This window comes from Anser anser, assembly GCF_964211835.1.
Source record: "Anser anser genome assembly, chromosome: 9".
In the NCBI taxonomy this organism is placed as follows: domain Eukaryota; kingdom Metazoa; phylum Chordata; class Aves; order Anseriformes; family Anatidae; genus Anser; species Anser anser.
In genome coordinates, this window is record NC_139729.1 from 18,004,436 (window position 1) to 18,016,573 (window position 12,138).

Genomic DNA, 12,138 nt, shown 5'->3' on the forward strand with positions numbered 1-12,138 from the left:
TACTTGTAAACTTTGAGATTTCCTTGGTAATTGCCTTCTCTTGTACTTGAACACAGATGTTTGTTTGTTCACACACACTTTTCTTTAGCTTAGGGAGACTTTGCATGTACTTGCTTGCCTACCTAGAACAGGACAACCATCTCCAGAGCTCCTTCCTTATAAAACACGGGCTGTTTGACCAGATTCTCAAGTCCATAAAATCCACATGGTCAGTACAGCTTGAATTGACTTACAGAGGTTTACACCAGCTGAAAATCTACCAGCAGAGCAACTCCACTGCTTTCCCCGTCTTCTGCACCCCAGCCTGCAAGAGGCACCGCTGGGGATGGGGCTTCAGCTTCTGACCGCACGAGAAACAAAAGGCGGCTGTGTTGTTCTGCCCGGCACTGTTTGCTAAGTGATTCAGAAAAAAAAAAAAAAAGAAATTGCAGCAATTTAAAACCACAACAAAGAACTTACCGGACTACTCCTGCACACTTGCTTAGAAACGTATATTCTGTAGGGTGATACGTTCTGGCAGTCTGGGACTCTGACACGCTTTCTATGGCAATGTCCTAATATTAGAAAAATCTGGTCATAAGCTAAAAATGTTACAAAAATAGCATAGGATCGTAAGTTACCAGCTGAGTCAGAATGCGATCTGCTACTTGACTTTTATACTATTTTATTCTTTTGGAAAAAAAATAAATCAGGCACATCACACTTTTTTTTAAAACAGTTTGTTTCTGCCATTGCTTGTGAAGGAGAATGAGCCTTTGTAGGAGGGAATTTCTTGTGTGCTACGCAGAAAAGTTATCCAAAATGGCAGAAATCAATCTGCAAAGGAGCAAAGGACACAGATCCACTCATGTACCATAGCCATGTGTGTAGCAAGTCTTTCACCAAGAACGCAGGTCCTCTTTGCACAAGGTCTACAGGGCAGGAGGCTGCCTCTTGCTTGTGGATGTACAAGGAGTCCTCAGTAAGAGGCTCAGAGATCACGATGGGATTGTACCTGGCAGTACAGTGGCATAAATACCAAGAATCTTATGCATTCAATACAGCCTTCACCATGAAAGCATTTCATTTGCATGCTGTACTTGTAAATCATCGGTAAATAATTAACAGACAGTATGAGCATGTAACAGAACTGAGTCGCAGGTGTTGGCTAAGGAAAAATGCTATAAATGGATATGTCATAGTAATAAGCAGCCTGTTCACCTGTTAGATGCAGAAATTAATTACACAATTTAGTTTTCATAAATTAACCCCTGACACCCGGAGCCTTACTAGAAAGCACAGCCATATTCTTTCTGTTGTTTATGACCATTAATTTTCCTCCTTTCACAGATGTGATAGATTCTGAACGAAGAAACCACGACCGTCGCCTGTCTGCCAGGCTCCGGTTTGCTGGGGAGAGCTCGCAGTCGGTTCGTGGATCCAGAGGAGGGAAGGGGCGGTGGGAGCCAGGGAGCCCTGCCCTGCAGTCCCTGAGGGAGCTGCTGGCCTCGCTGGCTGCAGCAGCCGCAAGGGATTTGAAGAAGATGAACACCCAAACGTAGCCGAAAAGGAGACCCCCCTCTTTCCAAATCTCTTCAATTCCTTGCTCCTTCCTGACGCTGTTTGTGGCCTACAGGCTGTGTGTACGTCACCAGAGCTCAGCGCAGAGCTCTCCAGGAGAAGCTGTAGGGCCGAGCACAGCACCACGCAGCTCAGCCCTCCCCTGCAGCCCTCCTGGCTTCTGTGGGATCTAAGGCAGCTTCACCTCTCAGCAGGCCTGAATGCACTCAGGCAATGGTGCAACTTCCCAGCTCTGAAACTGCCAAGCTTTTCGCACGCTTGGGCATCCTCTGCAGCGTACTTGTCTGTGAACGTGGCCTGAGCCCCCTCGATGGATGGAGATGGGGGGCTCTTCCTTCCCCACGGCGGGGTGGCCAGCAGCTCTCTCCAGCAGCCAAGCTCGAGGAGTTGCTTCTGCTGCACACGCTTCCCAGAACAGCCATTTCCAGGCCTGCTTTCTGCAAACGTGGCCTAGGAGATTTTCCTACGTGAAGGCAGAGGAGCAGAAAGCAGATGATGAATCAGGAAATCCTCCTGTCAGGTGTCGTGCTGCGAGGAGGAGCAGAACACAGCTCCGCTATCAGACTTCTCCATGCTCCGTAAAACACCGACGACGTTCAACATCACAACATTTCAGCCCGAAACACACAGCTGCTTGAAGAGCAACATGCAGAAGCCTGCTAAAATGACGAGGGAAGGATGACTCTTCAGAGAAAAGCAGATGACTAAAAAGTTATTCAATCCAAAACAGTGCACTCAGGGAAGTAAATTGTCAATGCCTTACAATTGTTAGCAACATATCCCTCGGAAAACATGCTGATCCTGGCTCATCTGCAGCTCTGCCTGCAAACAAAACCTAAAAAAGCCCTTTTCTAACAACTTCAGAATGTTTAAGCTCATTTCACCAAGTTTGTTTTGGTTTTGAATACAGTAATATACAAGCAATGAATTCTTGATTCTTCCCCCCCAAAGTGCAGCTCCCATAAGCTTAAAAGTAAATGGGAGTGCTTTGCTTCCTGGGGTATGTAACTGGAACATTTTTCTAGCACCTAATAAAACATTGTTTGGTTGATACTAACCATTAAAATATGTGTTTCAAGTCATGTAATGTTCCCTGTGAAATTTGCCTTTTTGCTCCATGAAAAAAGGGCACTGAAAGGAATCCTGCAGCCATAAGGATCTCACTTATTTCATGGAAGTATCATTTTAAAAGCCCCACAACATGATCAAAGCATTTTCGAGAACAGATGTTCCAGGCTTTACAAATTCCAGCATAAGTATTTTTATGACATTTATCACTGCTAAATTCTTTTAGCCATTTTATTTCCTGCAAGAAGCATGCGTGCACTTCCATCCTCGAAGGAGACGTGTCATGGCATGGCGTCAGCTGCTGACCCTATCCCTCTCAGAACTCCTCAGGGGGAATTTGGTGCAGTACCTGTGCACTAGAGCACCCGGACTCCGGCTCTGGGCTGACTATTCATACAAACCCTCTCCCAGAAAGCTCACTGTTCCACTCCCTTGACACCACACTACAACCACCTAGGCCCTCCATAAGCCTTCTTCTTGTTGGCCAAGGCACATGCCACCATCCCTGGTGATGACACCACCACTGCCATGACCAGCCCCAACAACCTCATCTAACTTCGAAGCTAACCCTGCTTCGAGCCAGGGGCTGTACAAGAGACCTGCCAGCTCCTTCCTACCAAAGCTGTAAGAGGATTACAGATCTCTGGCGGGTGCTACGTGGAAATGCCCTCAATCACATCGATACTGCAAAAAAGCACCTCCCCTGGTGCCCCAGCTCTTCCTGCAGATGTGGGATCCCTCTGCACATGCACAGCACCTAGAAGGGGGCTTCCCTGGCCATGGTAGCAAGCACGCAGCACTACTGAGCTACAAGGCTAGGTGGAAGCAGGAGATGCTCAGGGACCTAACGTGTCAGATACTACTAAAGCCAGACGAGCAGAGACAGAAGGAGCAATAGCAGGGACCTGCAGGACTGCACAGGAACACGTTTCAACTGCAATTCAAATCACAGCCAAGTTTCCCCTGTGACTGAAGTTCCCTGGAAGTTTAGCTCTCCACAGCTGGTTTCTGTGTATTATATCTTCTTCCCAGGAACATCACCAAGCCCGCTGGCTGCTGAGAAAGTCTAAACATTGTGCAGGACTTGGCAGTTCTGTGAGAGTGAGCTATGTACCAACGCAAAACTCCCAACTATCCAGGAGTCTGAAATGTACAGTTTCTCTCCATGTCTGAAGAATAACATGGGTTTTGGTACCCCCCAAAGAAAGGGGATCTGAAACAACCAACTCCTTTGAAATCTCACATATTCACAGAAGAGGGTGTTTGTGAAGAAGACCCCACAAGCACATCACTTCTCTAATACGTGCCCAGTTTAGTTTCACCTGTTTCCATGTGCTCCCTTCTCAATTCCTACAACCTGCTTGCACATCCTGTTTCACTATGAACATGAGCTTCTGTCCCGGGGCAGCGCTGCCTTCACTTCTCCTCGTGGGGTGAGCGGCGATAACAGTCAAACTGGGAGCAAAAATAAAAAACAGACACGTTTACCCCTCTCGTTTACTGAAATAGCAAGCAGTGCTAGGTCCACCATCATCCCTATAGTCAGACGATGGAAGAGCAACTGAAAAGGCAGCACAAGCTAGGGGAGGTCTTCCAGAAGCAGGGAGGAGAAGAAAAAGGATGCCCAGAAGACAAGAGGAGAGAGACCCCAGGCTTCAGTGATGGGGGGTGGGAAGTTGGGGACGCTGGAGACAAACAGAGGTCTGAGGAGAGAGAGGGACAACCAAGGGTGCCTGTCTGAGGAAGTCAGGCAGAAGCTGGGAGGTGTGGAGGAGCCAGCTCCACACAGAGCGGTCTGAGAACACCCTCCAACAGCAAAGCGATCTGCGATGGAAAAGGCCGCACGTTTCACTTGAATAAACACCACAGCTTGCCTGTCTCTGTCAGCTGCCACCTCACAGGACTGCAGAAGACTCATGGCTGCGCGTACCCACCTAACCCGGAGCACCTAGAGCAGACACGAGCTGAGCTGAACCACCCTCTGCAGGAGGCTCCATCAACTCTTTCACAGAAAGGCCAGGCCTCTGACTCCAGCAACGTGTGACAAATTTGAGCCTCAAGAAATAATGGTTTCCAACAAGCTTTCTAAGGTCTGTCTCCCAGTTCCCCAACTCCCAGAGCAGTCACGAAAGCAGCCGAACTGCAGTGTCTGAAGCAGGCAGCTCCCCTGCATCCACCGCGCACGGCGCCCACTGCCAGCTACCTTCCTCTCGCCAAATGATTGTCTTTTCCTTGATGGACCTCTTCTTCTGAGGACTTCTTTCATTGTTCAAACCTCAAATGTTGTTTTCTTCTGTTTTAATATGGTATATTGTGAGCTTATTTTGAATGTCCCTGGTAAATTTGCCCCCCCAAAATGCCTTTTGTCACCAATTAAAATACACACATGAAATCTTGCCACGCTGGCCGCAGTGACTGCGTGCACACACACGTGTGCGTGCAGAGGCAGGTGCTTGCACCCAGACACGTGCACATTCACATCTCAGCTACAGATCCTCTGGAGAAGACCTGTTCCCCAACGCGTCCTCAAAGGGAGAAGAGAAACAGTGGGAGCACGCAGCACTGTCACGCAGCCACACCACGCTCGTCTGCTCCGGCCTCGGCGACGGCCAGCGCTGACAGCCACGTCCCGTGTCCCTGTGGGTCCCATCCCATCCCTCCCATCTGTGGGCACGTCCCTGCATAACCTCCGGGTTGTGGCACTGGCAGGGAGTGAGGCTGGGACACCTCCGGCCCTGCGCTGCGCCGCTGACACCAGCAGGCTCCGGACTACCCATAGTTGCTAGGCCAGCCCCGTCTGTCCTCCCTGGGGCAGAAATCTTGCTTTGAAAACCAACACCAAGCCCCAAAGCCTCCAAAACCAAGCCCACCACCCACTCATGCACCTTTGGAAAGAGCATCATTGCTGCCTGAGCAACCGTCATGGGACGTGTCTTCAGGCCCCGGCACGTGGTGAGGGGACTTAAAAGGGCACCTGAGATGGTTCGAAAAGTCAGCAGGATTATTCTGCTGAGTTATGAACATCGCAACCCTACTCCAGACCTGAAGTTTTGTTTTTTCTTCCCATCCCAAGTGAACTTGCCGAGCATTTTTAAGAAACAGAATACAAGGCTGCGACCAATTTTCAGGCCTTCTGATTCAGCTATTAAAAAAAAAAAATCCTACATCAGTCCCCTCTTGTTTTTCTAAATAAAAATAATGTATAGCCCTAACTTGATAATAAATATGCTCAGAAGCTGTCCTTAAGTAAAAGCTTTTGATAACAAATTGCCTGTGCTAACTGCTATTTTACTGTTGAATTTTTTATTGTTGCTTAAGCACTGCAATTATGCTAATAAGCCGGAGAGGATGGTACACTAAAGCATTGAATGTGACAGATATAATACTCAATAAAATGTTAATCTTACCTGAAAATTGGAATCAAACAGCCTTATTAGTATTTATGGATATGGCATCTTCAACATGTTTCTTAAGAGGAATACATGCAATGGATATTTTCAAAAATACCCTGCTATTTCTTATGCCTCCATACAATTTCATTCAAGGTGCCCATTACCCCTGCTGCTAACTTTCAATCCCTTTTAGAATACAAAAAAAAGCATTTTGGTGTTTGAGCCACAGAAAACTCCTGCACCACCAAATGCTTTTCCCCTCTGTGCCCCAAGGACGGGGACGCCTCTCCTCGGCCCGCAGCAGGATCCCTGAGGGGACACAGGGCTTGGAGGGTGCACAGCAAAAGCATTGCTCTGCCACACTTAGTGGCCTCTTCTTCCACTATTCCTAGCTTAATGGGCAAGGCAGGTGAGTCCAGCAAAGGGTTAAGTCACTATCTCATTTACAGGCGCTGGGGCTTTTGGATTTTAAGCTGGGAAGGAACGCTAATTTTTATTTTTGTTTCTAAATTTTTCAACCGACTCTGACGAGGAACCGGCCCCATCTGTTTGGCTGCAAGTTACAGCATTGCAGAGTCGGACCCAGAACTGCTGGGCTGTCGTAGAGGATTTGTCACTAAGGTGCCACATGACTTTCCACAAGTCGCATTGCATCTCTGCACAGTTATTTCACCACCCAGTCTAAGCCTGCTTTCTCAATCCATGGCATAATTTCTTCAGGGAATGAGCCACCTTTCACCACGTGCCTTTTTTCTTTTTTCTTTTCCCCCCTTCCTTCCTTCCTTCTTTTTTTTTTTGCCAAACCTATGGGTGAGATGCTCTCAGATCCACCCTTGGGCTCCGCTGCTGTGCCTTCACGTGCTCATCTTTAAAAGGAGGAATAAAATAACCTCAAAATATCCACACGCTTCTGACATGAAGTGTATTTGCTTCCATGATCAGGCTCTATAAACAGACCGTTTCAACACAGCGCACTGGTGTGGCTTTCAGACACTGCAGGTTAATGCTTAAATAACAGCCTGCTGCCTTGCAGCCCTGCTCCTCCTGCTGCTCTCACCCAAAGAAGTTAATTCTGCTGACAGGACCGCAGAAACATCAATAATACACCATTACACTTCCTGACAGACAAGCAAGGTTCTTGCCGCTGGATGCTGCCAGCCTCCTCCAAAGAAAATCTTCGTTAGGAGCCATCTAGGAACTGCTTCAACGAATATTCACAATGGGGAAAACCCAAGCGGCTGCCCACCAAAACCTGCAATTCCCAAAGTGCTCAAAAAATCACAGTGAGCTACTCACACTCCCTACTCACAACACACTGGGATTTTCTTAAGCAGTGCCTGCAATGCACGATAGCTTGCACGCGGAGTAGGATGTTTGTTCTCAACTGCATGGAAGGAAATGGGACTGCTTTGTGGGACACGGAGCTCACAGCAGTTCCACAAACCTCGTCTGCAAGTGGAGGCAAGGAGCATAGCATTAGAAAAAAAAAAAAAAAAAAAAGAATTTTCAGTTGCAAAATCATCCCAATAATCATCCCAATAAAGCTAGGGAATTGACTGAGCTTGCACCTTGGAGAGCTGGGAGATGCACCTCAGGGCTCCTCTGCCCCAGTTTTGCCCCAGCACAAGATGCCACACTCCAGATCTTCAGGTCCAGCCAGCAAGTTCACCAGCTGCACAGCTGCCATGTGCTGCGAGGCTGCAAGGCAACCACTCCCATAAAGGTGGAAAGACTCATCGCTGCCATGTTAAGTGAGTCTTGTCATTATTTTCAACCCTACAGGGAAATCTAAATTGGACCTTGGCATATTGCTTTCTTTTGCTAAGCAGCAACGTTTGAATGTTAACTCTGATCCTGACAGGCATATTTATGGAGTATTCTTTGCAAATAATACTACCCTGACCAGTCCAAAAGGTTAGAATCATAAAAAATAACAGCAACAACAACAATAAAAAAAGAACAAGGCTGGAAAACCATCAGTGCCATCGGCACAACCCCTCAACTTATTAGCTGTCCTTGCAATAAGGTGAACAGCAAGGTCTTACATTTATTTGATTGATTGAGATCAAAAGATCAGGGGGCATACAGTAAATTGTATCCTCCCATGAATGCATTTTGCTTTCAAGATTTGAGCAGGTAGTTGCACGAATTTTAAAGCTCAAGAGGAAAAAAAGACATACAAAGGTGACTTCAGAGAAAGGCATCCCCTTACTTCTCTCTCTCTTGACACCATCTGCATTTCTTAGAGCTATTTGAAAGTTTCTTCCACGTTCCTGCACCACTGGGACACAACAGCTTATCTCGGCTAAACAGAAGATGCTAACAAACAATAAGACACTCAAGTAACTCTAGGGGAGATACCAGTATTTGCTGACATTAAGAATGAAAGGCAAATGTTAGAGAAACCAAATGAATCCCAAAGTCCAAAAGGAGGCTGAAGAATTTCCCATTCATCTTCAGGCGTCCTCAGACACAGAAGACATATCTCACTATCCTTCTTAGCTGCACAAGAAGATGAAGCACCCAAACTCTGCTCCTCTGGTGATGATCCCTCAGAAGTGCCAGGGCTGCCTGACCCCTGGACAGGTTTGTCATCTGCAGCTTCTGGGGGAGCAAGGGAGAAGCGAGGGAACTAAAGGAGCAGCCATCCTTAGGACATAATTTCAACACCCAGCTGGTGAGCTAGCATTTCTAAACACAGAAAAAGCCTGCTGTGTTCACTGTCAAGGCAGGACAAAGAAACACAATGGAGAACAGGAACAGAAGAAAACAAATATGAAACTGCCATCTCATCAGCCCTGGAAACACAGAAGAAAAACAATCATTTGGTTCCTGTGTATGTGTTCCACACGTTATTTATACTTTGCACAGTATACCTCAACCTGTAGCATTGTCCTCTCACATCAGAGCAACACATGAGACTACCCACCTGAAAGTAAAACGCTTAACAAGGATCACAGATGAGACCCAAACTTGCAAGAGCTTGCTACAAAGGAACAAGAATTGACACAACCTCCTGTTTTTATCGCAAGGTTGGATTACATGCCAATAACCAAGGACTGAACTCCTTTTCCACGCGTTTGCACTTCACTCCAGAGGGACATCACCATTCAGTAACAAAGACACTGAGCACAGCTATTGCCATAGATTCAAAGCTCATCATCGGACCAGGCAGCTCCCTCTGCACAGATACTTCTCTTTTTCTTTTCAATCTGCTGCACAGAAAGCTTTCCTTTTTAGCTTTTAAGTTTTGAATAACGTTGTCAAGATAAGAATTACACTTTCTCTGATTTCTAACATTCAACAGGTTAGAAGGACTCTCCAGAAGTCATCTAGTCCATTTCCCCACCACACGGAAGGATCTGTTCTCTTAAAACACGTCTAATGGAGCCTTTCTAACTCATTCTTAAACCCTTCCAACAACTGAAACTCCATGAGCTCCTCAGGCAATCCATTCCAGTGCTCGGTTATTCTTAATGCAAGAGATCATTTACTAATGTCTCATCTAAATTTCTCCTGCTGCAACTTAAGCCTGTGATTTGTCTTATTTACAGTAAGTGGATTTACGGTTTGTTCCCTCTCTCCACAAGAAGTTCACTGTTGTCAAAATTTACGAACTGAGGCACCAGTGTGGCTTGCCCTTTCTTTGCCATTCTGCTTCTGCTCAGAGCAGATTCTTAGTCTTGTGTCTCTGCGTGTGTATTTCTTTCCTTACCCCGTGAGAACAGGCAGCTAGGATATCACAAGGCTGTTTCAGGAGAAGACGCTCACATCCAAAGGCTGATGCATTCAGGCACACCCAATTATAAAGGACTCTGAAAAAAAAAAAGAGGTTTGTTTTTAGGATGGTAGGCACAGGGTCCAGCAGTAAACCGACAGCTCTGAACTGCAACTTCTTCCACCCTATTATTTAACATTCAAACAGATCTTCAAAAGCAACATCAGCGACTACAGATACATCATATGCCACCACTCAAACTTAGCCACATTTTCTCTGACAGCCACCATAAGGGTTTGATAAATCTTTGTTCCAGGAAACAAAGTGCACCACTGCCTTTGCACGAAGTCCTGCCAAGCTATAAGCAGTACCCAGTACACACCAAAATCAGATGGCTCCGACTCCAGCCCTGTGACAGACGACAAACCTGAATATTGCCACCGGGGACTTTATTTTCAGCGTCACTGAAACCAACAGGGCAAGACTGCTCATCCACTCTGAGGTCTGAGTGTGTGTAACTATGGGATAGACCCAAAGGAGAAAAGTTAGATTTGATTAAATACTGAATAACTTTTGTGTTCGCAACATATGTCCTACCTCTCAATCTTCCGAATGCTCTAGGTAGCAAAAAGAAATCTTTCTCCTGAACACAAGGGTTTGGTGGAAAAGGAGGAAGAACAAAGAAAGGATTTATATGAGCAGCACTGGGAAACACAGGGGAAGAGTTCTGAATAGCAAGAATGTCCCAAATTTCAGGAGATAACAAGCAACAAGGGAAAGCAGGGATAATACATTTGCCTTCTTACATTTGGGGGCTCTCAAAAAATGAGGGCCACGTAGTAGCAATCAATTTGCCACAACAGTGGATCACTGTTCAATGGATCACTTTTCACAACCCACCCAGTCTAAATTTCTTTCTCCCCTTAACAGCGGCTGCTCTTAGCCTCAAAGTACCAAGTGGAAACTTTTTTGGCCAAGATCCACTCCTTCCGCCATCTGCTGTGAAAGCAAGATGTCTGCTGCACATCAGGGGGTGAAAGTGCCAATGCAACAACTCAGTGCCTTCTCTCTTGCCCATACCACCCACCAACTTTCACTACCTTTCACTACCGTACTTTGTCCATATCCAGATTTCCACTTGGGATTTTTTTTTTTCCTTAATCCGTCTCAGCTGTCCTGGACTTTTGCTTCCCTTGATCATCTCTCTCTTACCAGTACAGCACTTAGAGCAAGCCCCACTGCTGTCAGCACAGGAAGGTGACACTCTCCTATTTAGCACAGATTTGATAACAGAAGTGGTGTTTCCAAGGATAAAGACAAATACCTGCACCAATAACGTCCCTACAACACACAGTAGCAGCAAAGAACCAGCAATAAATGCCTTCTACTAAAAATGAAGAACTCAAAGTAACCTCAAAAACTTATATGGCCAACTAATGAAAGAATTTAAATGCATGTCCATCCTTAGGAATGCAAGCAGCTTTGATGATTTCAACAAGACCATTTGTAGGATCAGACACATTACCTCCCAAAACACCAGTGAGAGCTATGGATGTTCAGCAAAGGATAGAGGTGTGAGGAGTGCTTCCACCAAGAAAACACAACCATTTCCACAGCAGGATTGTGGCTGTTGAAAGCCATGGAGTAGTATTGAATGGCAGCCCAGGACGGGGAGCCAAGAAGACTACCACACGCAACTGAAACTGCCAAGGGATTAAGCTAGACCAAATGTAATTACACAAACTGGAACCTGGCCAGGGTACCGGCTGGTTTAAGAAAATTAAAAGAGGTGTTCAAAAGTTTCAGAGATAGAGTCCTTCTTCTGTTAATTATTTGGTGAGTCAGTCACTGAAGTCTCGGTACTCTGGGAGGCTGTCTGAAAAAGGGGAAAAAATGAGGCGTAAACTTAAAAGGCATTAGAAGCGATTAGCAAAAGCCTTTGTTCTCCATGGCAATGCTCACTGCGCTGGTGCGCGAAAGCCTTTCATGTTCATGCTGAAAAGTGGCCTTAGTTCCTTTGATACTTCTGGGAGGAAGCGTTTAAGTTTACAAATATCCCGCTGTCAGAAGTTGCAGACAACAGTCGAGGAACTTCTGTGTGTCCCAGCCGGGTCGCGTCCAGCTCTCAGACTTGCAGCGTCCCTGCTGCAGGGACGAATGCAAACAAGGAGGCAGGGAAGCTCATTTCGACCTGGAGAAAGGTTCACCCTACTTGCTGGGGATGTATAGAAGCCAGGTGGCGTGGAAAACCAGGTTGCAACCATGTGGGACAGTGGGCTCCTCACTTTCTTGCGGCTTTTGGAAGATAGGGAGCACGTAAAGTGGGCAATGGTAAGGAGACCAGAAAGGGTGCTTCATGGTCAGTACGATCCTCCTGAACGGTAAGATGGAAGTCACACA

General features: G+C 46.5%; 1 protein-coding gene across 10 annotated transcripts in view; it reads right to left on the reverse strand.

Moving 5' to 3' along the window:
* The window catches only part of LPP (LIM domain containing preferred translocation partner in lipoma), a 387,509-nt gene that overhangs the window by 261,911 nt on the left and 113,460 nt on the right, over positions 1 to 12,138 (reverse strand). For all 10 annotated transcript variants that reach the window (XM_083848027.1, XM_083848031.1, XM_083848023.1 and 7 more), the window contains one exon: positions 9,736 to 9,835. The gene's annotated coding sequence lies outside the window, so the exon portion shown is untranslated. The remainder of the gene's footprint in view (positions 1 to 9,735; positions 9,836 to 12,138) is intronic.